We start from the raw sequence: 26,885 nt of genomic DNA, 5'->3' as shown, positions 1-26,885 counted from the left end.
CCACGACCTAACACTGCCAGCTTTGTCTTCCAGCTTGTGAATTATAGATGTGCGGGTCTTTAAATATAGGGGTGTCGGGTGGGGGTCGAGGTTTTCTTGCACGTCACTAGTTGTCAACCAGACAGTATTTGACTGGCAGAGTCAGAAAAGCCTTAGTTATAGCAAAGGCCAGATCACCCCTTTTAAGTCATGCCTGCCTATGCCCCACCCATTTCCCTGCTCAGCACAACTATTTCCTCTCACTGCCTGCCTATTTCCCAACCTCATTATGTCATTACCTCACCCCCAAGTGATGTCACCACCCACCTCCTGCCCATGAGGCCAGTATTATTTAACAAAAAAAAACCCTAGCTACACCACACCCTTTAAAGAATATTTTGAACCATCACGCTTTAATTAGGCAAGCAATGTAGCTGGAGAACACTGATATATCAACTTAGGTTACCTCTAGCTGCACTGTATATGCAGTAGACAAGACAGTTGCAGCTTCTTTACGGGTATTGGTATGTAGGGGTCCATAGGGTTAACTTTTCCCATGGCTTAGAACTCCCTTATGGGTTAGACATTCCCTGGCTATGGCCAGCAAACTAATATAGAGTTGCAAGGGGGAGTGTATGCTGGCAGCACTATAATTTGCCAGGAAGTGTCAGTATCATCTTGGAATTTATAAAGGAGAGACCCCCTGTTCTCTCTTTTTTTGGCTTCCATCTAACAGGGTAGATGTTTTTGGATGTCAGAGACTGAGGCCTCAGTGAGGAAAGGCCCCCAGGGTAGGCGGCCCTTGGTGAGGGAACAGGCGCTGTGAATGAGACATTAGATATTGTTAGGTGTAGCTCCTGTAAAAGTACACTCAAGGAGTGTAAGGCAGTTTGGGTTGAGCTAGAAAGTGCAGTCCTGAGCTCCACTGTAGTATTTACTAAGTATTTATGAGCTCAATTCCTTCTATTTAAAAAGGCTCTCAGTGCATGATTTGCATTGTAAAAGGCTCTTTGGCTCTATCCATAATGTTTTCTCTGCTTCCTAAACCTTCTTAACACATAGGTACCAAGTACTGGACTATGATGGGGTTAAATGGCATAAAATTAAATTTGCCAGCACAATATCTTCCAGGAAACTATTTTAGCTGTTTAAAAAGTGCTGTATTTGTACTCTAATTACTATTGCAGGTGTTTAATTTCTTGTGTGTGTCCAACTATTAACATTACTGCTTATTATAATCACTAGCATTGTCTATTTTTATCCATACTGTAGGTACATTAATACTTTGCCGGTAATGAATAGTATGTATGAATTGTCACGCTAATTGCTTTTCAGGACTTTGCAAATATGTGATTAAAATATAATTACTGTTAATGTTTAGGCCTTCGAAAATGCAGAGTGTTTAAAATACAGTCTAGTTAAACATTAACCAAGGAGTGAAAGATTCATTGTGCCCATGTGATCCTTAGATAATTTTACTACAGTTTTAAGTGCTGGTTACATAAAATGATGTTATCTTTAAATAGAATGATGTTATCTTTATAGACTCTTAATATGTTTTTTCATATTATTTGTATATCATCTTGCTCAGCTGAGTAGTAAGTGGAACAGAAATAATTTAGCTTTAGTGCTTTTTTTCAGAATAACACATATAAATTGTGCCTTTGTGCATAAGTAATACCGAGTCAGGATATTTTTTTGTTATTTCTTGATATGCTTTAGCAAATGTGTTTTATAGTCATTATCCGAGGACAGTGCGGCTTTAGCTTCATGCCTTTCATCTTGAAAAGTGTATAATATATAGCTGGAATAACTGTTTATAAAAGGACTAACAGGTTTTACTAAGAGGGCACGAACACTTTCACATGTTTTTACCATTCCAAGGAAGTGTTTAAAAATGTTAATTCAGTTTGAATATTTGCTGTTTTCTTTTGCTTAAACTAAACAATTAGCCCACACAAAATAGTACAAATGTTGGAGGTTCTCTATAAACCCTTTGCATGCTGACTGATTATCATACCCTTGTTGTACCACATTAAATAACCTGTGATCCAAGACAAGTAAAGGGTGACTAAGGGTAGCTACTGCTAATAGAGCTATGGCTTCACTCTTTCCTCTCTGGAAGAGTCTGGTTCAGTGTGATTTCAAGATATATCATCTGGATGGCTCCCAGAGCCAATAATTATCATTATTGTCCTTATTCATTAAATGCAGAAATTCCTCACTGATTGGTTAAGGATGAAATGTAATTTGTCCATTGGCTAGAGAAATAGATCAGGATAGCAACTTGTGCCAAGCCAGTCTGTTTGCGATGTCGTAAGGTAGCCATACATGGACAGATTTTAGCTGCCGATTCAGCTTCCTTAGTCCAATTATGTATTTTATCAGCCTGTGTATGTGGCCTACCTGACCAATATCTGGCCAAAAATCAGGCAGATATCAATAGTACAAAGTTTAAAAATTTTGTCCGTGCAATGGCTGCATTGGCTCGTTGATGCAGCACTTGCTTATGGCCTGTATCCCAGTTGTTGAGATCCGATAGTTTGGCCCTAGTGCTAAACATTTGAATTAAGCCAACTCAAGGTGGGCATATCGGGGAAGGATCCACTTGCTTGGCAAGGTCTTTAAATATAATGGCCAGCTTTAGTCTCAAGTTAAAGGCGACCTGACCACAATGAGATGGTTGGGAGGGAGGGGAAAAGTGAGGAGTGACATCTAAGAAGTGCTGAAGGGAAATGCCTCTATGCCTTAGGCATTGAGGCGGGCAGGCAATATATGATTAACAGATGGGATTTTTAAATGCCTTTACAATGGATATAGATGTGTTAATAAAAAAGGAACTTGTTTTTTATGTTATGTTTTTTATTATACAGCTTTTTATGTCTGATATGTGATATGTCCCCTTAAATGCTCTGTATGGGTATTTTAACTAGAGATAATTGAATCACTCATGATTCTTTTCCTTGAAAATAAAAAGGCTTTATTAAAATGTGGGTCACAAACCTTTTTAATGCTATTTTGAAAAAGCTTGCTTTGATGTTTTGCAACTGAACATTTTGAAATCACCACCCCATTGTTTGTCTTCAAGTTGAACCCTACCAATTACATGTGCACAACTGTTGTTAGACTCAACAGAGATACAGTAAAATACATGTTGGCGGTGTACATTACCAACCTGCAGGATTCTTTTAATAATGATTCTTGTTGTGAAATATATACTTAGAGGTGTGTAGGATATATGATTTAAATAGAGCATCTATCTGTCATCTATCAACATGTTTCTCTTCCAATATCCTTAGCATCTATAGTATGTTCTCTTTAACCCAGCATTTGACACTACCCCTTCAGGCCAAATGATAAAATCACTAGTGATGAGCGAATTTTTTCTCCAGGCATGGATTCGCAGTGAATTTCCACGTGTTGCCATTGCTGAATTGTTTCGCGAAACTTTCATGAAAATTCGCTGCGGAATAATTAGTCGTGTGGAACTATTTTTGTCGCGCGTCAAATTGGGTGCAGTTGCGTCAAAAAAAGGGTGCTGGCGACAAGAAAAATAGCCACGGGCGCATTTGGCGAATTTTTCGCCGTCTCACAAATTTTATGACAAAGCGAAACGGGACAGATTCGCTCAGCACTAAAAATCATTTTGATCGAATACAGTTTATAAGCATAAGGACTGCATCACCATGCTGATGCGCTCCTCATCCTGATGGGATTTTTAAACCTACCAAATATACACAGGCCGATAAACTGCCAACTCAGCAGACCATCAGCGGCTTTTATCAGCCCATGTTTTTTGCGTATTTTGTGATTTTCTGTGATATTTTCGTTAATTTACACAACCTTTTCGTATTTAGCGACAATTTGTGCAACAAAATTGTATTTGTTGCAACGAGTACAAAAGTTTCAGATTCATTTAAGTTTCGTTATTGTGACTTTCCTTGGGCCAGGTTGGAGCTGCAGAGTACCATTGAGCCCTATGGGAGACTTTCCTTGGGCCAGGTTGGAGCTGCAGAGTGCCATTGAGCCCTATGGGAGACTTTCCTTGGGCCAGGTTGGAGCTGCAGAGTGCCATTGAGCCCTATGGGAGACTTTCCTTGGGCCAGGTTGGAGCTGCAGAGTGCCATTGAGCCCTATGGGAGACTTTCCTTGGGCCGGGTTGGAGCTGCAGAGTGCCATTGAGCCCTATGGGAGACTTTCCTTGGGCCAGGTTGGAGCTGCAGAGTGCCATTGAGCCCTATGGGAGACTTTCCTTGGGCCAGGTTGGAGCTGCAGAGTGCCATTGAGCCCTATGGGAGACTTTCCTTGGGCCGGGTTGGAGCTGCAGAGTGCCATTGAGCCCTATGGGAGACTTTCCTTGGGCCAGGTTGGAGCTGCAGAGTGCCTTGAGCCCAATGGGAGGCTTCCAAAATCATGCACAGAAGGATCAAAGTCATAATAACGAAGGATCAAAGAAAGTTTTTCACGCCGTTTACGATCGTTCAGATACAAAAATTTCGGATCGTACCAAGATATTTTCATACGACCACGATGCAAATTTTCACACAATTAACGCAAATCAGAAATTACAAATATATACAATATCTGAATATATATATATATATATATATATATATATATATATATGAATGTATTACCTTATGGGCCTGATCATTAACATACTGAAATACACAGACGGATCATACTTAATATATTTAATTAATATGGTAGCTTTTATAACAAAGCAGTGGAAAGCTAGTTCAGTATTACTGACTATTCATGCATATTAGTGATGAGCTAATCTGTCCGGTTTCGTTTTGCCAAAAAACTGCTGAAAAATTCATGTAATGGCAAAAAATTTGCAAAATATGGCAACCGTGACTTTTTTGGCATGCCGGCAACTTTTTTTTGATGCAACTGCAACTTGTTTTTATGAAACCATCACTTTTCCTCACTCAGCAAATTTCCATTGCGGCAAATTTTTGCAGCACTTTTGTGAAAAAATTTGCCAATGCAAAATACGTAATTTCGCAACAAATCTAAAAATCTTGCTCATCACTAATCTTTATGCAATGGTCAATGTGATCACAGTACTACAATTAAGAGCCTGCCGTGGATTTTTTAAATTTGCTAAAATGAGTCTGAGGCCTTGTACGGGTAAAATTATATTATGTGATAAATAGTAGGTTTGTATTTATCTGTTGTGAGCATTTTACTGGTCTCTCAAGCATTTTGCTTCAACATATGGGCCATAGCACCATATGCCTTGTTACCTTGACAAAAGTGATTAATGGAAGGAAATGTGGGAATTAATTCAAGATGAATATTAAAACATGACATGAATTACCACAGAGAGAAGTCAATATATGCACGTCGTTTAGATGGTAGCAGTGTAGTGCAGGTCATACGTGCAAATCGCTAGGGCTACATTATAGGATAACTCATTTACATTTTTTTATCAGCATAATATTCCTCTTTTGCTATAGACTCCACTTAATTTCTGAAGATGCTGTCAATTTACTTTATATGAAGTGCAATAGTTTATATCATGAATGAATTTCTAATTTGTGTAATTAGAAATTATGACAAGAAAAAAAAAGATTCTGTAAAAATCCTTTACTTATACTATCAATTAAAAGGGCACCCCATAACTTTTTTGGATGGGTGTTCCCATGATAAAAACAACTGATGATCAATTATGGCTGTATTGATAGATATACAACTTACCCAACTGTTGAACTTGCTGCTACATGTCCATGGGGTGCCCCTCCATTCTAATGACAACCATTACTCACTTGAATGAATACAACTGTATTAGTACACATATTTCAGCTCCCTGCTAAGGTTTAGCCATTTACTAAAATCCATAGTATCGTCCCAATCACATAACCCCATCTAGTTAATGTTGTCTACCAGGGGTGGGCCAAGGCGACCAAGCACCCTGGGCAGCCCGGCCAGCCACCTCACCCTTGCCCAAAGACAAGCAGTGGGGGAATGGGAGCATGGACTAGGGGTAGGCAGGAGAGGTATCTTTCTGGCACACTTAGGCAGGTGTCTCTTCTGCCTACCCCTAGTTATGGCCCTGTTGTTTACAACTTATTCCAACCTTTGTATACCAACCGTTGTATAAAAAACATCAATAGAGTTTAACCTTCTCATCCTTCCTTTCCCCATGAAGAGATATTTTGGTTAAATTCTGAATAGAGGAAACAACAAAACATTTGTGCCCATTACTCCTGCCCATTACTCCTAACATTGTTTTCCAGTCCATTGCACTGATTCTTGATGTACAGTATTTGGTTCTCTTGTGGCTCAAATTCAACCTTGGAATCTGACAGATTGCTCTGCTAGCTCTGGCAAATTGTTTGCAGTTGTGTCTAGGGTATATCTGCCAGCTGCTGACTTTGGTCAAGGTGAGCAACTCAAGATTATATAAAAGATCACATTAAGGATGATGCAAGACACAACTATTATATAGGATGGCATCTTAAAGCAATAATAACAATATATTTTCCAACAGATGTTTAGCTATACTAAATTCTGTAGATTTCCTATATGTGGAGATGTCAGGAGTTAGGGTATCTGATCGTGCTGTTGCTTGGGGTAAAGGGAGGTGGGACCTGAAGACTGCAAAATGGTTTAAGGGATGTTTGTTTCAACTGCTGCATGGGGAGAAAAGACCACACTGTAGGTTCTGAAAAGCAGTATCAGACCTGAGAGTAACAGTTAAACCCAGGATTACCACCAGGGTGTACTGTAGTCAGAGGTCCTGTGGCAGAGAGGCAGGGGCGCTTCTGCCATTAGGCGAGTTGAGAAACTCGCCTCAGGCTGCAGAAGCGCCCCAGTTACCAGGGGCGGCAAAAAGCTGCTCCTGGTAACTTTAAGAGCCGAATTTCCCTTTTTTTAAACCGGAAATTTGGCTCTTCTAGTGCAGAGAGCGCAATTGCGCTCTCTGCACTAGCAATCTCACCGCCCCCGGACCCGCTCCTGCACTCAGAAAGTAAGCGCTTGGGAGCGGGGGGCGGCATCCAGGAGCAGTAGTGCAGTAGGCAGCATTTTGTAATTGTAAGCAGCAATGAACTATGGGTAGGCAGACAGAAGAGCCACGTGCCTTGCTCCTCCAAGGGTTGCACCCTCTACACATGCCTTTTCTGCCTAACCCTATTCTGCCCTGGACCCCATTTAGTTTTTTTTTTAACTAAATCAAACAAAAGGGTAACACAGAGCCTTTTTTTCACAAATTAAACCAAGGACCCGACCAAGCAATTGTGCCAATACTGGGCCACTCAATAATATTATCCAAAAGCATTTTGTAGAGCAGATATGTAAGAACAGCTAGGTATATAAGGAACATGGCTTTGCATACACAGGGCATTTTTATTTTATTGGGGCCCAAATGGCTGTTGGGGCAGTAATTGAATCCCTCTTGGGAGGGCCCTGCTAGTATGGAGCCCCATGATTACTGATGCTGGCCCAGGTTTAGACCTGCCCATTCTATCTGCTACTGCTAATAAAGCTCTTACAAAACACTAACCTGTTCTTTTTGTGTTGGAGACTTGGATAATACATATTTAGGACTTTCCCTTAAAAAAAGCAGCAAACAGGGGGCGTGGCCTGGATGCCTATGTAGTGGGACGCACAGATAGAGAGCTCCGTACTCTCAGGCTCAAAAAAAGCGGCATAAAGAGGTGGAAACCTAGAAGTTGTCAGTCTATAACTCAGTGACTGCGTACAAAAGTGAGCAGATGGGGAAAGCAAGGAAAAAAGGAAGCCCTGCAAAACTAACAAGTTTTTTCCAGCAGCAGAGAGTAGGTCACGGCAAAGCAAAGATGGCGCTCCAGAGAAACTTCCCCACAGGCTAAGAGCAAAAATGGCAGACCTAGAGGACAGATCATGCCGTAATAACCTGCGGCTAAGGGGTATCCAGGAAGAGGTGCTCCCAGATCCACTATGCGCATACTTTCAAGCACTCATGGAAACAAGTCTGCCTAACTAAATCAGAACAAGATTTAATTCTGGACAGAATTCACAGGATCCCTAAACCTAAAGGTATCTTGGCATCATTACCAAGAAATGGTATAGTAAGAATACATTTCTTCCACATAAAAGAGGCTCTCATGCAGTTCTCTAAAGTTAACCCTCAACTACCGGATCCCTATAAAGGCATCTTAATATTCTCTGACGTATCTGCAGCAACGATTGCTAAAAGGAGAGAATTTGCCGGAATTACAAAAAAGCAGCAAAGTTATAACATAAGGTCTGCATCCACACCAACTAAAATATTATTACAAATGACTTTGCCAGCTCAGACCTGGCTTCAAGCAATTTCTGCCTATAGGAAAATGAAAAACGTCTGTTTCTAAGAGAAGATGTCATCAGATCTACTGTATAATCCGATTGAAATGATGGAATTCAATGATATTTTAATAAACTGACAACATCTCCATTACCACTTCACTTCCCTCTTTCTTCACAGAAAATTTTTAAAGCATTATAAATTGGTGATAAAACATCAACACAAACCACATTAGAAACCTGAATCCTTGTCATGTCAGTTTGTAACCTAACAATCACAGAGTGCAAATGTGAAAAGTCTTACTGACTGTACAAGATTTATATTTATTCTAAAAATGATGAAGACTCAATTATAGATCATAATGTGAATACAATAGGCTGTATTATTTAAGTCATTCTTTACATACTTTAAATACTTTTCCCAGTATATGTGTGTTCATAGATGAATGTGTCACTTCCAAAAAATGTACCAAGCGTTTTTGATAAAAAAAAAAGGTGAGATAAAAAACTCACTGAAATTATGAAGTCAGCAATAGATGGATTTGTTTTGCCACAATTTACAGTTCTTTTAAAGGTCTTACTTGGCAATGTGGCTCTACATGGTTCACATGTTCTGTTATTTCTACAGGATCCTTTGATTGGATGCCACAGTGACCCCACCAGAGCTGGACCAAGAGGAAAGCATGCCCAAGGTAAGCTGATGATTGGATGCAGCCCTCTCCCTGCATGCTTACACACACACACGCGCCGGGGCAGGGTATTGGCAGTGTTCTGTCCTCACCACGTGTTACCCTGAGGTAGTATGTAGCTTGACATACAGCTAAACCTTCCCACACTCCAATAAAGAGACAAAGGGTAAATCTGTAGAACTTTACTGGGTGATTGTGGAAATAAATGTGGTAAAACTGTAATACAAAGGAGATAAAGCACAATGAGTATATGGGGAATACACTAACACAAAACAACTGCAACATACAAACATTTCTGGATCTGATTATATGCCACAGTGTCTCTGAGGAGCTGGCAGCTTTTTAATGGTGGCTCAGTCCAGGGTTTATGACCATAATCCTTACCAGCGATGCTACCATGGGGAGAAGATGGAGAGTGTGTGCTTCTTGTACAGCATGATCTATAAAATGGAGTCTGTACTCCCACAAGGCATTGCAAACGTCACATGGCAGGAAGTATGGTGGTTCCATAGGTTATAGGTCACACAGGAAATTAATACTTGCATTTGCAGCAAACAGTCAGCAGAGGGAGTTCACTGCTAATGAGTACAATAAACAGCAAAAATGATGGAAGCTGTGCTGGAGACATGACACTCCCCGTCTGGTATCTATAGATGCCACCATTTCATTCCTGAGGAGATAACAACAAGGTTAGTTCAGATACTGGTCTGAAGAAGAATTTGGTTTCTCCCTGTTTGGAGATTTTAACTTCAACTTTGCGGACTCTTCCGTCCTCACTGGGAAATGTTTTGGCAACAAGACCTAAAGGCCATTCATTTCTTTGTGACTGGCAGTCTTTCACAAGAACAACGTCACCAGGCTTAAGGTTTGGTTTGGCGGTTTGCCATTTGTTCCGTGGCTGCAAAGTAGAGATGTATTGCTTTCTCCATCTGTCCCAAAAGGTATTTGCAAGACACTGTACTTGTCTCCACTGACGCTTGTACAAGTCTTTATTAGTAAATTCCCCAGAAGGAGCACTCAGTGTTACAGTCTTTTGAGTAAGTAGAGTGGCAGGTGTAAGCAAGAAAGGATCTTCTGGGTCGTTTGAGACAGAAGTAAGGGGTCTAGCATTTATAATAGCCGAGACTTCAGCCATGAAGGTGGTTAAAGACTCATGGGTAAGCCTTGCAGTTCCTACTTGTAAGAAGATGGTGTTGAGGATCCTCCGGGCTATGCCAATCATCCTTTCCCAGGCACCTCCCATGTGAGAAGAGTGAGGTGGGTTGAAAGTCCAGGAGCAGTCCTGATTAGCTAGGTATCTCTCCACGTCTTTGACATTAACGTTCGATGAGATTTGCAGTTCTTTGGCTGCCCCAACAAAGTTAGTACCCCTGTCAGAGCGAATATGTTTCACAGGGCCTCGTATTGCAATGAAACGTCTGAGGGCATTTATGAAACTTGAAGTGTCCATTGATTCAATGACCTCAATGTGGACTGCTCTGATGGTCATACAAGTGAATATGACTGCCCAGCGTTGCTATTTGCATGGTTTCCTCTAGTGTGTCGTGTGGAAACGGACCAGGGACCAAATACATCTAGACCAACACTGGTGAAAGGTGGGTCTTGGCTAAGTCTGTCAGTGGGAAGATTGGCCATCTTTTGTGTTTGTAACCTCCCACGGAGTTTACAGCAAGTGATGCACTTGAAAATTGCACTATTCACACATCTTTTTGCTCCAACTATCCACAAGCCAGCTGTCCTTAAGGCTCCTTCTGTAAATAGTCGGCCCTGATGTTTGACTTCAGCATGATAGTGACATACAAGCAAAGTTGCAATGTGATGGTTACCTGGAATGATCAGAGGATGTTTCTCTCCAAACTCTATTTCTGCGCTTTTGAGGCGTCCTCCTACTCTTAATAGGCCATTCTGATCAAGAAATGGGTCAAGTTTTCTCAAAGCACTGTCTTTAGGAACAGGTTTGCCTCCTGTAATGCAGTTGATCTCTTTAGAATAAATCTCGTGTTGTACAGTGTGAAGAATGACATTCTTTGCTTGCTGGAGTTCTTCTACTGTGTAGACATTTTTACAGCGATGCCATCCTTTGCAGGTACTTACATCTTTAGATGAGGTATGTTTGAAGGAGCGAGCTATGTGGGTCAGACAGGTGATAGCTTGGACAAGTGATTTCCAACTTGAAAACCTATTAACTCTTTTACTGCCAAGCACGTATGGCATACGTGCTGGCAGTAAAAGGGCTTAAACGCCAACGACGTGTCTCATACGTCGTTGGCGTTTAAGCACTGCCCTCTGCAGCGGCGGCATGTGCCGCCGCTGCAGAGGGCTTCTAACAATGACAGCCCCCCTGGGCAATGTGCCAGGGAGGCTGTCATCAGGGTCCTGCGAGCCGATCGCTCGCAGGACCCTCCAGGAAGCAGCAGACGCGATCGCATCGCATCTGCTGCTTCCTGCTTCCTCCCTCTCCCCCAGCGCCGGCCCAAATGAGGAAGGAGGCGATCGGGTCTTCAGGAACAGGTAAGGACTTTTTTTTTATTGCATTTACACACTTTTACACACTTATACACACATTTACATACATTTATACACACTTACATACATTTACACACACTTACAGCACACATTTTAGCATTTTTTTATTTTTTTATTTTTATTTTTATTTTTTTCATTTTTCACACTTTTATACACTTATTTACACTCATATACACACTTACACACTATCACACAACTTTTACACATGTACACACATGTATACACAAACACTTTGATTTTTTTTTGTTTTGCTTTTTTTTTTTTTTTTTTTCATTTTACCACTTTGTTTTTATTTTCTTTTACCTAAAAACTGTTTATTTTGACAGCGTAACTATTGGATCAGATATTCTGGCCACTAATTACACTGTCATGTAACTTATTTTGTTGTTTCACTGATTTGCACAATTTTTGTGGTTTTATCACATTTTATCCCTATATAAGTGTTCCTGATCTGTTTTTAGCGTAGCTTTGCCAGGTGTAACTTTGGTGTACAAAAATAACTTTACCTATTTTGAATTCATCAGAATGTGTACTTTCCAAAAATATATGGTTTTGTGGGGGTCACTGTATAGTTAGGGGGGGGGTTACTGCACATAATACACTGACAGGGGGCTCTGTGTGCAAAAGCTGAGCTGGCAGGCGAGAAATCCTTATGCGCTATTTTCATTTTGGGTTCAGTACATACCGCAGACTTTGGTATATCTATGCATATTGGGCATCAATCTGTTCAGTAGACCTCTGGTGTTCCTATTTGGGGTGACTTGCCTTTGTACGCAAGAAATTGTGTGAGATAAATGCGGCAAATTGCAACATTTTTAGGCGATTTTCTGAAATCTCATAAAAACCGATAACTTTAGGAAAGCTTTGCGGCTTGGTACTTTGGTGTAGAAAGGACTCTTTACCCTTGTTGGATTTGTCAGAATGTGTACTTTCCAAAAATATATGGTTTTGCGGGGGTCTCTGTATAGTTAGGGGAAGTTTTGGCACATAATACACTGACAGGGGGCTCTGTGTGCAAAAGCTGAGCTGGCAGGCGAGAAATCCTTATGCGCTATTTTCATTTAGGGTTCAGTACATACTGCAGACTTTGGTATATCTATGCATATTGGGCATCAAACTGTTCAGTAGGCCTCTGGTGTTCCTATTTGGGGTGACTTGCCTTTGTACGCAAGAAATTGTGTGAGATAAATGCGACAAATTGCAACATTTTTAGGCAATTTTCTGAAATGTCATAAAAACCAATAACTTTAGGAAAGCTCTGCAGATTGGTACTTTGGTGTAGAAAGGACTCTTTACCCTTGTTGGATTTGTCAGAATGTGTACTTTCCAAAAATATATGGTTTTGTGGGGGATCTGTATAGTTAGGGGAAGTTTTGGCACATAATACACTGACAGGGGGCTCTGTGTGCAAAAGCTGAGCTGGCAGGCGAGAAATCCTTATGCGCTATTTTCATTTAGGGTTCAGTACATACCGCAGACTTTGGTATATCTATGCATATTGGGCATCAAACTGTTCAGTAGGCCTCTGGTGTTCCTATTGGGGGTGATTTGCCTTTGTACGCAAGAAATTGTGTGAGATAAATGTGACAAATTGCAACATTTTTAGGCAATTTTCTGAAATGTCATAAAAACCAATAACTTTAGGAAAGCTCTGCAGATTGGTACTTTGGTGTAGAAAGGACTCTTTACCCTTGTTGGATTTGTCAGAATGTGTACTTTCCAAAAATATATGGTTTTGTGGGGGATCTGTATAGTTAGGGGAAGTTTTGGCACATAATACACTGACAGGGGGCTCTGTGTGCAAAAGCTGAGCTGGCAGGCGAGAAATCCTTATGCGCTATTTTCATTTAGGGTTCAGTACATACCGCAGACTTTGGTATATCTATGCATATTGGGCATCAAACTGTTCAGTAGGCCTCTGGTGTTCCTATTTGGGGTGACTTGCCTTTGTACGCAAGAAATTGTGTGAGATAAATGCGGCAAATTGCAACATTTTTAGGCGATTTTCTGAAATGTCATAAAAACCGATAACTTTAGGAAAGCTTTGCGGCTTGGTACTTTGGTGTAGAAAGGACTCTTTACCTTTGTTGGATTTGTCAGAATGTGTACTTTCCAAAAATATATGGTTTTGTGGGGGTCTCTGTATAGTTAGGGGAAGTTTTGGCACATAATACACTGACAGGGGGCTCTGTGTGCAAAAGCTGAGCTGGCAGGCGAGAAATCCTTATGCGCTATTTTCATTTAGGGTTCAGTACATACTGCAGACTTTGGTATATCTATGCATATTGGGCATCAAACTGTTCAGTAGGCCTCTGGTGTTCCTATTTGGGGTGACTTGCCTTTGTACGCAAGAAATTGTGTGAGATAAATGCGACAAATTGCAACATTTTTAGGCGATTTTCTGAAATGTCATAAAAACCAATAACTTTAGGAAAGCTCTGCAGATTGGTACTTTGGTGTAGAAAGGACTCTTTACCCTTGTTGGATTTGTCAGAATGTGTACTTTCCAAACATATATGGTTTTGTGGGGGATCTGTATAGTTAGGGGAAGTTTTGGCACATAATACACTGACAGGGGGCTCTGTGTGCAAAAGCTGAGCTGGCAGGCGAGAAATCCTTATGCGCTATTTTCATTTAGGGTTCAGTACATACCGCAGACTTTGGTATATCTATGCATATTGGGCATCAAACTGTTCAGTAGGCCTCTGGTGTTCCTATTTGGGGTGACTTGCCTTTGTACGCAAGAAATTGTGTGAGATAAATGCGGCAAATTGCAACATTTTTAGGCGATTTTCTGAAATGTCATAAAAACCGATAACTTTAGGAAAGCTTTGCGGCTTGGTACTTTGGTGTAGAAAGGACTCTTTACCTTTGTTGGATTTGTCAGAATGTGTACTTTCCAAAAATATATGGTTTTGTGGGGGTCTCTGTATAGTTAGGGGAAGTTTTGGCACATAATACACTGACAGGGGGCTCTGTGTGCAAAAGCTGAGCTGGCAGGCGAGAAATCCTTATGCGCTATTTTCATTTAGGGTTCAGTACATACTGCAGACTTTGGTATATCTATGCATATTGGGCATCAAACTGTTCAGTAGGCCTCTGGTGTTCCTATTTGGGGTGACTTGCCTTTGTACGCAAGAAATTGTGTGAGATAAATGCGACAAATTGCAACATTTTTAGGCGATTTTCTGAAATGTCATAAAAACCAATAACTTTAGGAAAGCTCTGCAGATTGGTACTTTGGTGTAGAAAGGACTCTTTACCCTTGTTGGATTTGTCAGAATGTGTACTTTCCAAACATATATGGTTTTGTGGGGGATCTGTATAGTTAGGGGAAGTTTTGGCACATAATACACTGACAGGGGGCTCTGTGTGCAAAAGCTGAGCTGGCAGGCGAGAAATCCTTATGCGCTATTTTCATTTAGGGTTCAGTACATACCGCAGACTTTGGTATATCTATGCATATTGGGCATCAAACTGTTCAGTAGGCCTCTGGTGTTCCTATTTGGGGTGACTTGCCTTTGTACGCAAGAAATTGTGTGAGATAAATGCGACAAATTGCAACATTTTTAGGCGATTTTCTGAAATGTCATAAAAACCAATAACTTTAGGAAAGCTCTGCAGATTGGTACTTTGGTGTAGAAAGGACTCTTTACCCTTGTTGGATTTGTCAGAATGTGTACTTTCCAAAAATATATGGTTTTGTGGGGGTCACTGTATGGTTAGGGGAAGTTTTGGCACATAATACACTGACAGGGGGCTCTGTGTGCAAAAGCTGAGCTGGCAGGCGAGAAATCCTTATGCGCTATTTTCATTTTGGGTTCAGTACTTTGGTATATCTATGCATATTGGGCATCAAACTGTTCAGTAGACCTCTGGTGTTCCTTTTTGGGGTGATTTGTCTTTATCTGATCTTTATCAAGAAATTGTGAGAGATAAATGCGGCAAATTGCAACATTTTTATGCGATTTTCGAAAATGTCATATAAATCTGCAAACTTAGGAAAGCTTTACAGCTTGGTACTTTGTAGCAATAAGAAATATTTACCCATTATAGATTCGGGGGGATGTGTATTTTCCAAAAATATATGGCTTTCTGGGGTGAATGTACTTTTTTTGTAGCATTATCCCACATAAAGGATGTAAATGTGTTGATTTTGCAGAAGCTGAAATGATAGATCATATGGGGGTATGTTCCCATTGGGGCCCCTACATGCCACATACTTAGGTAAACCTATACATATTGGGCATCAAACTGTTCAGTGGACCCCTGGCGTTCAAATTTAGGGTGTTTTATCTTGGTACCTAATGCTATGTGGGAGATAAGATGCTGCAAAGTGGAAGCTTTGAGGGGATTTTTGGAAATGTCATCAAAATTGCTAACTTTAGAAAAGCTGTGCGGCTTGGTACTTTGGAGTAGAAAGACATGGGTACCCATTTTAGATTCGGGGGAATGTGTACTTTCCAAAAATATATGACTTTCTGGGGTGAGCGTACTTTTTTGTAGCTTTATCCCACATATAATGATGTAAATGTGTTGATTTTGCATGAGCTGAAATGACAGAAATGACAGTATATATGGGGGTATGTTCACATTGGGGCCCCTACATGCCACATACTTAGGTAAACCTATACATATTGGGCATCAAACTGTTCAGTGGACCCCTGGCGTTCAAATTCACGGTGTTTTATCTTGGTACCTAATGCTATGTGGGAGATAAGATGCTTCAAAATGGAAGCTTTGAGGGGATTTTTGGAAATGTCATCAAAATTGCTAACTTTAGAAAAGCTGTGCGGCTTGGTACTTTGGAGTAGAAAGACATGGGTACCCATTTTAGATTCGGGGGAATGTGTACTTTCCAAAAATATATGGCTTTCTGGGGTGAGCGTACTTTTTTGTAGCTTTATCTCACATATAATGATGTAAATGTGTTGATTTTGCAGGAGCTGAAATGACAGAAATGACAGTATATATGGGGGTATGTTCACATTCGGGCCCCTACATGCCACATACTTAGGTAAACCTATACATATTGGGCATCAAACTGTTCAGTGGACCCCTGGCGTTCAAATTCAGGGTGTTTTATCTTGGTACCTAATGCTATGTGGGAGATAAGATGCTTCAAAGTGGAAGCTTTGAGGGGATTTTTGGAAATGTCATCAAAATTGCTAACTTTAGAAAAGCTGTGCGGCTTGGTACTTTGGAGTAGAAAGACATGGGTACCCATTTTAGATTCGGGGGGAATGTGTACTTTCCAAAAATATATGGCTTTCTGGGGTGAGCGTACTTTTTTGTAGCTTTATCTCACATATAATGATGTAAATGTGTTGATTTTGCAGGAGCTGAAATGACAGAAATGACAGTATATATGGGGGTATGTTCACATTCGGGCCCCTACATGCCACATACTTGGGTAAACCTATACATATTGGGCATCAAACTGTTCAGTGGACCCCTGGTGTTCAAATTCAGGGTGTTTTATCTTGGTACCTAATGCTATGTGGGAGATAAGATGCTTCAAAGTGGAAGCTTTGAGGGGATTTTTGGAAATGTCATCAAAATTGCTAACTTTAGAAAAGCTGTGCGGCTTGGTACTTTGGAGTAGAAAGACATGGGTACCCATTTTAGATTCGGGGGAATGTGTACTTTCCAAAAATATATGACTTTCTGGGGTGAGCGTACTTTTTTGTAGCTTTATCCCACATATAATAATGTAAATGTGTTGATTTTGCAGGAGCTGAAATGACAGAAATGACAGTTCATATGGGGGTATGTTCACATTGGGGCCCCTACATGCCACATACTTAGGTAAACCTATACATATTGGGCATCAAACTGTTCAGTGGACCCCTGGCGTTCAAATTCAGGGTGTTTTATCTTGGTACCTAATGCTATGTGGGAGATAAGATGCTTCAAAGTGGAAGCTTTGAGGGGATTTTTGGAAATGTCATCAAAATTGCTAACTTTAGAAAAGCTGTGCGGCTTGGTACTTTGGAGTAGAAAGACATAGGTACCCATTTTAGATTCGGGGGAATGTGTACTTTCCAAAAATATATGACTTTCTGGGGTGAGCGTACTTTTTTGTAGCTTTATCCCACATATAATAATGTAAATGTGTTGATTTTGCAGGAGCTGAAATGACAGAAATGACAGTTCATATGGGGGTATGTTCACATTGGGGCCCCTACATGCCACATACTTAGGTAAACCTATACATATTGGGCATCAAACTGTTCAGTGGACCCCTGGTGTTCAAATTCAGGGTGTTTTATCTTGGTACCTAATGCTATGTGGGAGATAAGATGCTTCAAAATGGAAGCTTTGAGGGGATTTTTGGAAATGTCATCAAAATTGCTAACTTTAGAAAAGCTGTGCGGCTTGGTACTTTGGAGTAGAAAGACATAGGTACCCATTTTAGATTCGGGGGAATGTGTACTTTCCAAAAATATATGACTTTCTGGGGTGAGCATACTTTTTACTAGCTTTATCCCACATATAATGATGTAAATGTGTTGATTTTGCAGAAGCTGAAATGACAGAAATGACAGTATATATGGGGGTATGTTCACATTCGGGCCCCTACATGCCACATACTTGGGTAAACCTATACATATTGGGCATCAAACTGTTCAGTGGACCCCTGGTGTTCAAATTCAGGGTGTTTTATCTTGGTACCTAATGCTATGTGGGAGATAAGATGCTTCAAAATGGAAGCTTTGAGGGGATTTTTGGAAATGTCATCAAAATTGCTAACTTTAGAAAAGCTGTGCGGCTTGGTACTTTGGAGTAGAAAGACATGGGTACCCATTTTAGATTCGGGGGAATGTGTACTTTCCAAAAATATATGACTTTCTGGGGTGAGCGTACTTTTTTGTAGCTTTATCCCACATATAATAATGTAAATGTGTTGATTTTGCAGGAGCTGAAATGACAGAAATGACAGTTCATATGGGGGTATGTTCACATTGGGGCCCCTACATGCCACATACTTAGGTAAACCTATACATATTGGGCATCAAACTGTTCAGTGGACCCCTGGCGTTCAAATTCAGGGTGTTTTATCTTGGTACCTAATGCTTTGTGGGAGATAAGATGCTTCAAAGTGGAAGCTTTGAGGGGATTTTTGGAAATGTCATCAAAATTGCTAACTTTAGAAAAGCTGTGCGGCTTGGTACTTTGGAGTAGAAAGACATGGGTACCCATTTTAGATTCGGGGGAATGTGTACTTTCCAAAAATATATGACTTTCTGGGGTGAGCGTACTTTTTACTAGCTTCATCCCACATATAATGATGTAAATGTGTTGATTTTGCAGAAGCTGAAATGACAGAAATGACAGTTCATATGGGGTATGTTCACATTGGGGCCCCTACATGCCACATACTTAGGTAAACCTATACATATTGGGCATCAAACTGTTCAGTGGACCCCAGGCATTCATATTTAGGGTGTTTTATTTGGTTACTTTATGACCTGTAGGAGATAAGATACTATAGACTAGAAGCTTTGAAGCGATTTTTAAAAAAAATCACAAATTTTGATAAAAACCAATAACTTTAGGAAAGCATTGCGACTTGATAGTTTGGAGTAGACAGACAGTTGTGCCTATTCTGTATTCCCCAGAATCTGTTCCTTCCAAAAATGTACAATTTTCTGGGATAAACCTTCTGTTAGTGGAATTTTGGCCTTGAAATCCAAAGTATGCAGTTTTTTTGGAGCAGTGCTTTGGGAATTTGGTAATGTACTGCTGGGAGTTTTTGACCTATACAAGTGAGAAATCTCCATAAAACTATATATATTTGGTATTGGCACGTTCAGGAGACATGGGACTTTCCAAATCAGTTGTATATTCGTGCATAAAATAATTTTTGTTTCTAGTATGTGTGATTATATTATGGAAAATTTGATTTTTTTTGCATTTTTAGACATTTAGAAGCCTATATCTTGTTACAGAATTGGAATTACACAAAAATTCTACCATATTTTGAAAGCTTAGGTTGTTCTGAAAAAAACGATATATTGTTTTCCTTGGTAAACTAAAAGTCCCCCCGAGGAAAGGCCCCTAAAGTGAAACAGTGCAAAATGTTCAAAAACTGTCTGGCAATACAAGTTCCGCTTTGACCAAAATGGCTGGCAGTAAAAGGGTTAAACCTGCTGGATTTAAGTTGGTTGTTAGTGATTATTGTGTGACATGTAGACACTTGGGGGCGGATTTCAGCATCTGAATTTGCATCCACTAGCTCAAATGTTTTGTTCTCAGAATCAGTTTGTTCGGTTCTACACAAGAATGCAGGTCCTGTGAGCCAAGATGTGCTTTTAAGTTGACTTGCAGCGACAGCTCTGGTTGCATGGTCTGCAGGGATGTAGTCTGTAGGTACATAGTGCCACTGTTCTGGACAGGTGGATCTCCTAATCCTGAGTACCCTGTTGGTGACATAAACATAAAACCTTCTGGTTTCATTGTAGATATAGCCCAGTACTACCTTGCTGTCTGTGTAGAACACAGTCTCTTTGAGCTCTATGCCGATCTCAGCTGTGATAAGTTCGGCTAGCTCCACAGCTAGAACAGCAGCACAGAGTTCCAATCTGGGAATGGTATGCTCTGGAATTGGTGCAAGTTTTGCTTTGCCCATAACAAACCCAATGTGACATTGTCCATAGACATCCACGGTTCTAATGTAGGCGACAGCAGCTATGGCTTTAACAGAAGCATCACAGAAAACATACAGTTTTTGACTTTGTATTTCTGTAGAAGGTATTGAAGCATATGGGCGTGTTACCTGAAGGCTGGAAAGAGTTGTCAAAGAACTTCTCCACTCTGCCCACATATTCTTTTTATCGGGTGCCAGTGGAGCATCCCAGTCAGATGTTTCCATTGTTAAGTCTCTTAAAAGTGCTTTACCTTGTATAGTGACAGGAGCAGCAAATCCTAATGGATCATATAGGCTATTTATTGTGGACAGGACACCTCTGCGAGTGAAGGGTTTTTCCTCCTCATTTACTTGGAAGGCAAAGGTATCAGACTGTAAGTCCCACAGAAGTCCAAGGCTCCGTTGAACAGGTAAAGAGTCAGCTCCTAAGTCTAAGTCCCTTAGGTCATTTGAATTGTCCTGAGAAGGGAAGGCTTGCATTACTTCTTTGCTGTTGGAAGCTATTTTGTGAAGCCTAAGGTTTGAGCAAGCAAGAGCTTCCTGTGCCCTTTTGAGAAGACAGATTGCAGCTTTACTTGAGGGTAAGGATTTTAAGCAGTCATCTACATAAAAGTCCTTTTCAACTAATTGCTTGACATCTGACCCATACTCCACCTCACTTTCCTGAGCAGAGCGTCTGAGCCCGTAGATTGCAACTGCAGGGGAAGGGCTGTTGCCGAAGATGTGTACCCTCATCCAATACTCTGTGATGTCTTTGGAAGGATCATTGTCTCTGTACCAGAAGAATCTCAGGAAATGTCTGTCTTTCTCTCTTACAAGAAAACAGTGGAACATTTGTTGAATGTCAGCAATAAATGCAATAGAGTCTTTGCGAAAACGAAGGAGTACTCCCAGAAGTTTATTATTGAGGTCAGGGCCTGTTAGGAGGACATCATTTAGGGAGACACCTTTGAACTTAGAACTGGAATCAAAAACCACTCTAATCTGCCCTGGTTTCTTTGGATGGTATACTCCGAATATTGGTAGGTACCAGCATTCCTCAGTGTCAGTGAGGGTGGGAGCTACCTCTGCATGACTGTTCTCAAATATTTTCTCCATGAAGGTAAAGAAGTGGCTTTTCATCTCTGGTTTCTTTTGAAAGCTGCGCTTGAGAGAATTGAAGCGTTTTAGGGCCTCCTCTCTGTTGTTAGGTAGGCGTTGCCTCCGAGGTCTAAAGGGTAGAGGTGCTACCCAACTGTTGGCATCATTTTTGACTAGCCCCTGCTCCATTATTTCTAAGAAGAGTTTATCCTCAATAGACATTGCTATCTGATTATCCTCATTTGATCTATGAAATACTGTGCACCCTAGATGATCTTGATCACTGTCATAAGCATTTTTGTCATCAAAAGGGTTTAAGAGAGAGTGAGCCAGGTTTGTGTTGAAAGGCCTTTCTTTTATGAGGAAGCTATTGTGACATGGTTGGAAGATGGAGGGACGTCCATTTTCTAGTGTGTTTGTGAGCAAGCTGTTTACATAAGCTGGTTTGTGCACACATCCAAGACAGACGTCTCCTATTATGACCCATCCTAGGTCTAACTTCTGTGCGTAAGGAGCATTGTTTGGACCATTAATCTGGTCCCTTGCTTTATGGACCTGTAAGATATCCCTCCCAAGGAGAAGCAGTATCTGGGCCTTGGGGTCAAGCTTAGGGATTAGGTGCATTATAGGTTTTAAGTGCACGTGGTGCTGTGCTACATCTGGTGTAGGGATTTCGGATCTATTGTCAGGAATTCTGTTGCACTCAATTATGGTTGGTAAAGATAATTGTACCTGTCCATCTATGGACTCTACCTGGTAACCGGATGTCCTTCTCCCTGTTGTCTCGGTGATTCCTGCACAAGTTTTTAGGGAGTAAGGAGTGCTTGGGCCTTTGATATTGAATGTGTCAAAGAAGGCTGGGCAGGCTAGAGATCTGTTGCTCTGGTCATCCAGGATTGCATAAAGTTTAACTGCTCTGTCTTTATGGCCTGTTGGATAGACTCTGACAAGGCAGATTTTAGAGCAGGATTTGCCACCCGTTGCTCCTTTACAAACTTCTGTGCATTGTGAACTGACCTCTGGTGTGGCTGTAGCAGTGTTACCTTCCTCCCCGCCATGCTTGCTGGCACCATTGTTGTGAGGTAAAACCCACGGGGCTGGCCCAGGGTGTAGAGCTGTGTTGTGATGTGTGCTGTCACATTCTGTGCATTTTACACTGACCTTACAGTCCTTAGCGAGGTGAGCTGTTGATGAGCAGCACTTGTAACAGATGTTGTTCTCCTTTAGGAAGGTTTTGCGGTCCTCTATGGACTTCTCCCTGAAGGCTCTGCATTTCAAGAGAGGATGAGGCTTTTGATGCAGGGGGCACTGCTTACCAGGGTCTCTGCTCTTTGTCTCTTCACGCGTAGAACCAGCGGATCTGTGGGAAGAATCTGAAAAGGAAGCATTAGTTTTGTGAACTGTTACTGCTGCTTTGCGAGCATTAAGCGCTAAGGGAGTTGTATGTGGCAGACTAAGATCAAAACTGGGGTCATTTCTCATCTTGGCTTGTTGGTATACAAAGTCTACAAGCACAGTGAATGGAGGAAAAGGAACGTTGTGCATTTCTTTGTACTTTGACCCGTGTGTCATCCAGCGCTCCTGCAAGTTGTAAGGTAACTTTTGCACAATGGGGTTGACACCTCTGGCTGTATCAAGGAATGCAAGTCCCGGTAAGTCCCCTTCAGCTTTAGCAACCTGAAGTTCCATTAACAAGTCACTTAGTTCCCTAAGTTTTTGGTAACCTTTATTAGATATTTTAGGGAAATCATCAATTCTTTTGAAGAGTGCATTCTCTACTACCTCTGCTGAGCCATAACACTCATTAAGTCTGTGCCAAATCATTTTGAGGCCAGTCTGTGGGTGGTTTATGTTGATCACCCTGATCCTTTTGGCATGCTCTGCAGACTCAGTGCCTAAGTATTTGATAAGGAGGTCTATCTCCTCACTGTATGATAGGTCTAAGTCTCTGATAGTGTTTTGAAAGGAAGATCGCCAGGCCCTGAAGCCTTCTGGGCGGTCATTATACTTTACAAGTCCTTTGGTGATTAGCTCACGCCGGGCAAAGAACTTGGCAAAGTCCATTGTGGCCTGGTTGGCACCAGGGTAGGTAGGTGGACCAGTGTAATAATGAAGGGGTGTAGTGTAATCATACCTGTCTGGAGGCTCTCCTTTAGGCTGATTTGTGACATACCGCTTTAACATAGCAGAGGAGGCAGCTGGAGGGTTACCCATAGATTTAGGCGCTTGGTTGGCGTAGGTTCCGTAGGCAGGATCACTTTGCTCCGCGTTGTCTGTTTGGTGAATCTGCGACTTGCCGCTGACTTGTTGAGTCGCGTAGCGGTCTTGGTCTGGTTCTTGTGCTGAAAGACAATCCATACCTTGTTTGGAGTGCCGGTGGACATACTCAGACGTGCGCTGTAGCGGATCTTGGGCTTCGGTCTCCAGATCTGGCATCCTGCTGTGTCTTTCACTGTCAGGGTATATGATTGCCTCTAGAGCTTCCGCTTCAGCTATGGCTGCTGCAGCTTCCTTCTCTATATTGAGCTTCTCTAGGAATGCTTCTAGGCGGCTACTTTCTATTTTCCGCCCTGCTTCCTGTCGTTCGGCCTCTACCTTCCTCTCTACTTCCAGGCGTGCCCATTCCACTTTTGCCTTCATCTCTTTTTCTGCAAAGGAGGCGCGGGCCTTGGCTGCTTCTGCTTTTGCGCGGGCAATGGCGGCAGCATTAATAACAGATGAGCGCTGGGAGGAACCAGAAACCTGGGACCTGGTTGTAAGTGAAGGTGTCCGTTTCTGGGACATTATGCTGTTGCGGGGTATTTGCCCTTGCAGGGACAGCTGTATAGTTGAATGCAGGTAGCTGCAAAATAGCAGGTCTCAGTGTATTCACTATGTCTTATGCAGTTTAGTGGGGGTGCACTGCACTTGTGTAGCTGCTTTCTTGCTGCACTTGTTTTATAGCCTGCAGTGAAGCCTCTGAACTGCTCTACCCACTGGATAGCCGCTGTTTTACTGTTCTGTCCTCACCACGTGTTACCCTGAGGTAGTATGTAGCTTGACATACAGCTAAACCTTCCCACACTCCAATAAAGAGACAAAGGGTAAATCTGTAGAACTTTACTGGGTGATTGTGGAAATAAATGTGGTAAAACTGTAATACAAAGGAGATAAAGCACAATGAGTATATTGGGAATACACTAACACAAAACAACTGCAACATACAAACATTTCTGGATCTGATTATATGCCACAGTGTTTCTGAGGAGCTGGCAGCTTTTTAATAGTGGCTCAGTCCAGGGTTTATGACCATAATCCTTACCAGCGATGCTACCATGGGGAGAAGATGGAGAGTGTGTGCTTCTTGTACAGCATGATCTATAAAATGGAGTCTGTACTCCCACAAGGCATTGCAAACGTCACATGGCAGGAAGTATGGTGGTTCCATAGGTTATAGGTCACACAGGAAATTAATACTTGCATTTGCAGCAAACAGTCAGCAGAGGGAGTTCACTGCTAATGAGTACAATAAACAGCAAAAATGATGGAAGCTGTGCTGGAGACATGACAGGCAGAGTAATTAGAAGCATAGACACCCCACTAAAATTGTAAGCAGCAATTAACTATGGGTAGGCAGACAGAAGAGGCACGTGCCTTGCTCCTCCAAGGGTTGCACCCTCCACACATGCCTTTTCTGCCTAACCCTATTCTGCCCTGGATCCCATTTAATTTTTTTTAAAAAATAAATCAAATGAAAGGGTAACACAGAGCCTTTTTTTTCACAAATTAAACCGAGGACCCAACCAAGCAATTGTGCCAATACTGGGCCATTCAATAATATTATCAAAAGAAAAGAAATGAAAATTGTACCATGCTTACTATGATTTTTTTTTTCTTTGACAACTTTTCCATGAAATACTTACTGGGGATAACCCTGCCCCAATTCTCCCAACAGAAGGACCCAACTTAAATCTTTAAAAGCCAAACCCTTCCTCCAATTGGGTGTCAAGTGACAAGCTTCTAAAAAATAATGAAACAGGTATGGGAATCTGATTACATGGGTCCAGGAAAGGAAAATCATGGTAAGTGTGATAAGATATTTCTTTTTAAACCTGTCCAATTCCATGTCATACGTACTGTGACATAGCAAGCTAACATCCCTAAATGGGGATGAAAAATGAAATCTGGATCACAGATTGTAACTCCATTCCAGGGGAATCCCAAGAAAAATTAACCCTCCGCAGGTGAACACAAAAAGAAATTCTTGGTGCAAACCTGTGAGTGTGAATATCCACAGTAAGGAAAAGAAATAGAAAGAGGCCAAGCTCACACCAATGCAGCCTGGCACCCTCACCTGGAGGGAGTTAACAACATAAAACAGCATAAAGAGCATAATAAAACAGATAAAAACAGATAAACAGATAACAGATAAGAAAATAGATACACTTCTTACTACTGCAACTCGCACAAGTAGTGGGGCACCTGCAAGAGAAGGCTTCGCATGGGAAAGAAACATACAGTTTGGGGTGGGGTTTGGATTTTTAGGGCAGTGACACACAGGGAGAATAGTCGCGGCGCAACAAATCTCTGTTGTCGCAGGCGACTAATCTCCCCGCAATGCCATTCCACCGGCTAGAATGTAAATCACCGGTGGGATGGCATACGCGTCGCTGTGATCTCCCGCAGTCCTCCAAAGTTGTCTTCAGAGGAAACTTTGGGCGACTGTGGGAGATCGCAGCAACGCGTAGTGGCGGAAAAAATATTTGCTAAACTGATTTAGCAAGTTGTGAACTTATAAAAATCGACTTTATATTCATGCATAATAAACGTGCACAGAAATCGCAATCTCATCTGCAAATTTTTGTGCGCAATTCACATTTCACTGTGCACTGTGCAAAATGTAAGTGTTTAGGGGAAAACACGTGCAAACAACCATTTATGAAAAAATGATGCGCTGTGCAAATTTTACAAATTACCCCCCTATACATTTAATTGTCCTGATTTTGTGCAAAAACATGGGACATATCTAATTTTATAATCTCTGAACATATTAAGATCAAGTTTTCCCTGTTATGTGCCAGGGGGGCAATCACATAATTCCCAACCCTGCTACTCACAGTAATGTCTCTTGTACCGGCAAACATGGAAAAGACTATATATGATGATGAAGGGCTAGAACTAGGGGTAGGCAGAAAAGTAACCTGCCTAGGGCAAACCAATGAGGGGACACCAGGCAGGTACCTACCCCATGTCCACCCTCTCTTGTCCTGGCCACTGCTTACCATTGCGCGACACCCCCAGCAATGTCACTGGTTGTAGAGGCAAGATGGCTGGCCAGTAGTCTAGGGAGCCCAGCCGGCTTGGCCACCTCGATGCTCATAGAGCTAATGTGAATCATCAGTAATGTTCCTGTAATCTAAGATCTATTGTCAGTATATTCTTCAAATATATTTAAATATTTTGGTTTCAATATTTTTTTCCAGTCAGCTGAATTGTTATATAATCTTAAATAGGAAGAAAACAAACATTTTCCTGCCAGCTGTTGGTTGTGTCCTTAAAGAACATTTATAAATAGGATTAGTATTTTACTAAAACAAGCTTTATGTGGTATAACTGGATTTTCTGTGTTTAATCCTTAAAAATATTTGCTGATTAAATCATATATCAGAAAAAGTCCTTGAACTACATTATTGGAAATATGTAGATTA

This window comes from Xenopus tropicalis, chromosome 5 (assembly GCF_000004195.4).
Source record: "Xenopus tropicalis strain Nigerian chromosome 5, UCB_Xtro_10.0, whole genome shotgun sequence".
NCBI lineage: Eukaryota > Metazoa > Chordata > Amphibia > Anura > Pipidae > Xenopus > Xenopus tropicalis.
This window is presented reverse-complemented; position numbering follows the sequence as displayed.